Source organism: Phytophthora sojae (genome assembly GCF_000149755.1).
Source record: "Phytophthora sojae unplaced genomic scaffold PHYSOscaffold_6, whole genome shotgun sequence".
Lineage (NCBI taxonomy): Eukaryota > Oomycota > Peronosporomycetes > Peronosporales > Peronosporaceae > Phytophthora > Phytophthora sojae.
This window is the reverse complement of record NW_009258120.1, coordinates 4452458-4455886: the sequence shown is the minus strand read 5'-3', so window position 1 is coordinate 4455886 and position 3429 is coordinate 4452458. Positions and strand designations below refer to the sequence as shown.

At 56.4% G+C, this 3429-nt stretch overlaps 6 non-coding genes across 6 annotated transcripts; all 6 read left to right on the top strand.

Moving 5' to 3' along the window:
• The first annotated feature begins 279 nt into the window (after nucleotides 1–279).
• PHYSODRAFT_t1191 lies at nucleotides 280–352 on the top strand. The gene has a single exon. It is a non-coding gene; the product is annotated as a tRNA-Val (tRNA).
• Nucleotides 353–690: 338 nt separating this feature from the next.
• On the top strand, nucleotides 691–771 carry PHYSODRAFT_t1192. Its single transcript has one exon. It is a non-coding gene; the product is annotated as a tRNA-Ser (tRNA).
• A 713-nt stretch (nucleotides 772–1484) lies between these two features.
• Nucleotides 1485–1557, top strand: PHYSODRAFT_t1193. The gene has a single exon. It is a non-coding gene; the product is annotated as a tRNA-Val (tRNA).
• A 338-nt stretch (nucleotides 1558–1895) lies between these two features.
• On the top strand, nucleotides 1896–1976 carry PHYSODRAFT_t1194. The gene has a single exon. It is a non-coding gene; the product is annotated as a tRNA-Ser (tRNA).
• Nucleotides 1977–2689: 713 nt separating this feature from the next.
• On the top strand, nucleotides 2690–2762 carry PHYSODRAFT_t1195. The gene has a single exon. It is a non-coding gene; the product is annotated as a tRNA-Val (tRNA).
• A 338-nt stretch (nucleotides 2763–3100) lies between these two features.
• Nucleotides 3101–3181, top strand: PHYSODRAFT_t1196. The gene has a single exon. It is a non-coding gene; the product is annotated as a tRNA-Ser (tRNA).
• Nucleotides 3182–3429: the final 248 nt, after the last annotated feature.

Genomic DNA, 3429 nt, shown 5'->3' with positions numbered 1-3429 from the left:
GGATCCCCCTCGATAGGTACACTACCGCCGCGACCGGCTGATTGCGAGGAGGATCCAACCGAGCGCTGCTGAGTACCGTAGATGGAGGGGTCAAGTCGCGAGATGTTTTGGGTCCTGCGATCGTCTTGAAGCATGCGTGGTGGTCTGTGGGCGATGCGAGTGCGATATGGTGTCCAGTCGACGCTGGAAGTTGGCGGTATAGGTCGTTTTGTGCGTGCGTGCGGCGTGATAATTGTGTGGTAAAATGGGACGGTTTGAGGGTTGTGTGATCGTTCGAGTGTCGGTGTCGTCTAGTGGTTAGGACGTGAGCTTAACACGCTCAAGATCGAGGGTTCGATCCCCTCCTCCGATATCTTATTGCCTTTTTCTTTACAACCGCTCGTTCGTGGCCCCTGGGCCAGCAGCGCATGCTGTAACCATAGCTCAGTGCGCAGCACATCCGTGTCCAAGCCGCTAGTAGCTTCTATAGCGAACGAGCCACGTGCAGCCCCGGAGACATCGCGATACGAGTATCGCGGTCGGTGAGAGAGGTGAGTGGTGGTTGTTGCGTGTGTAGGTAGGCGCTGACAGCGACGGTAAGGGTAGGCAATGGTAGGCAGGAGGTTGTGGTGCGGTTAGCATGGATGTGCGTTGGCGTACGTGTGTTTGCGGTGAATGTGGTGAGGGTTTGGATTTGTGTCGAATTTTAACGACAGCTTGGCCGAGTGGTTAAGGCGATAGACTAGAAATCTATTGGGGTAACCCGCGTGAGTTCAAATCTCACAGCTGTCGGACCCATTTTATGTGATTCAACCCGAGTCCATCTCGCCTCGTTGTGGCCTTCCCGCGCCTTCCTGTGACGCCACGCACCCAGCCACCACGTCTGCTCATCACACGCGACTCGACAGCACAATGGATACTTGTACACACCCGCCATAGATTGCGCTACAACCATCGTTCCCACACGCCCGTCCGCTTCGTAAGCGACCATTTCTCAACGGATGATTTCCAAACCCCGCCAGGCTCGAAACCAACTGCGCTGTCCGCAGGTAGGTCAGGCAATGGGACTGACCGCTGCTGGCACGGCACAGCAGGCACGATCGTGGCAGTGTGCCTCGAGGTGTTGGGCTGGGCCAAAAGGCCGGCGACACAGTGTGGTTTGGGCACATGATGCCATGATGCCGAAGCAACCCGTGCGCAGAAAGAGATGACCCGTTTGGCTCCTCGATAGGTAGGTGGCGTGTACACTACCGCCGCGACCGGCTGATTGCGAGGAGGATCCAACCGAGCGCTGCTGAGTACCGTAGATGGAGGGGTCAAGTCGCGAGATGTTTTGGGTCCTGCGATCGTCTTGAAGCATGCGTGGTGGTCTGTGGGCGATGCGAGTGCGATATGGTGTCCAGTCGACGCTGGAAGTTGGCGGTATAGGTCGTTTTGTGCGTGCGTGCGGCGTGATAATTGTGTGATAAAATGGCACGGTTTGAGGGTTGTGTGATCGTTCGAGTGTCGGTGTCGTCTAGTGGTTAGGACGTGAGCTTAACACGCTCAAGATCGAGGGTTCGATCCCCTCCTCCGATATCTTATTGCCTTTTTCATTACAACCGCTCGTTCGTGGCCCCTGGACCAGCAGCGCATGCTGTAACCATAGCTCAGTGCGCAGCACATCCGTGTCCAAGCCGCTAGTAGCTTCTATAGCGAACGAGCCACGTGCAGCCCCGGAGACATCGCGATACGAGTATCGCGGTCGGTGAGAGAGGTGAGTGGTGGTTGTTGCGTGTGTAGGTAGGCGCTGACAGCGACGGTAAGGGTAGGCAATGGTAGGCAGGAGGTTGTGGTGCGGTTAGCATGGATGTGCGTTGGCGTACGTGTGTTTGCGGTGAATGTGGTGAGGGTTTGGATTTGTGTCGAATTTTAACGACAGCTTGGCCGAGTGGTTAAGGCGATAGACTAGAAATCTATTGGGGTAACCCGCGTGAGTTCAAATCTCACAGCTGTCGGACCCATTTTATGTGATTCAACCCGAGTCCATCTCGCCTCGTTGTGGCCTTCCCGCGCCTTCCTGTGACGCCACGCACCCAGCCACCACGTCTGCTCATCACACGCGACTCGACAGCACAATGGATACTTGTACACACCCGCCATAGATTGCGCTACAACCATCGTTCCCACACGCCCGTCCGCTTCGTAAGCGACCATTTCTCAACGGATGATTTCCAAACCCCGCCAGGCTCGAAACCAACTGCGCTGTCCGCAGGTAGGTCAGGCAATGGGACTGACCGCTGCTGGCACGGCACAGCAGGCACGATCGTGGCAGTGTGCCTCGAGGTGTTGGGCTGGGCCAAAAGGCCGGCGACACAGTGTGGTTTGGGCACATGATGCCATGATGCCGAAGCAACCCGTGCGCAGAAAGAGATGACCCGTTTGGCTCCTCGATAGGTAGGTGGCGTGTACACTACCGCCGCGACCGGCTGATTGCGAGGAGGATCCAACCGAGCGCTGCTGAGTACCGTAGATGGAGGGGTCAAGTCGCGAGGTGTTTTGGGTCCTGCGATCGTCTTGAAGCATGCGTGGTGGTCTGTGGGCGATGCGAGTGCGATATGGTGTCCAGTCGACGCTGGAAGTTGGCGGTATAGGTCGTTTTGTGCGTGCGTGCGGCGTGATAATTGTGTGATAAAATGGGACGGTTTGAGGGTTGTGTGATCGTTCGAGTGTCGGTGTCGTCTAGTGGTTAGGACGTGAGCTTAACACGCTCAAGATCGAGGGTTCGATCCCCTCCTCCGATATCTTATTGCCTTTTTCTTTACAACCGCTCGTTCGTGGCCCCTGGGCCAGCAGCGCATGCTGTAACCATAGCTCAGTGCGCAGCACATCCGTGTCCAAGCCGCTAGTAGCTTCTATAGCGAACGAGCCACGTGCAGCCCCGGAGACATCGCGATACGAGTATCGCGGTCGGTGAGAGAGGTGAGTGGTGGTTGTTGCGTGTGTAGGTAGGCGCTGACAGCGACGGTAAGGGTAGGCAATGGTAGGCAGGAGGTTGTGGTGCGGTTAGCATGGATGTGCGTTGGCGTACGTGTGTTTGCGGTGAATGTGGTGAGGGTTTGGATTTGTGTCGAATTTTAACGACAGCTTGGCCGAGTGGTTAAGGCGATAGACTAGAAATCTATTGGGGTAACCCGCGTGAGTTCAAATCTCACAGCTGTCGGACCCATTTTATGTGATTCAACCCGAGTCCATCTCGCCTCGTTGTGGCCTTCCCGCGCCTTCCTGTGACGCCACGCACCCAGCCACCACGTCTGCTCATCACACGCGACTCGACAGCACAATGGATACTTGTACACACCCGCCATAGATTGCGCTACAACCATCGTTCCCACACGCCCGTCCGCTTCGTAAGCGACCATTTCTCAACGGATGATTTCCAAACCCCGCCAGGCTCGAAACCAACTGCGC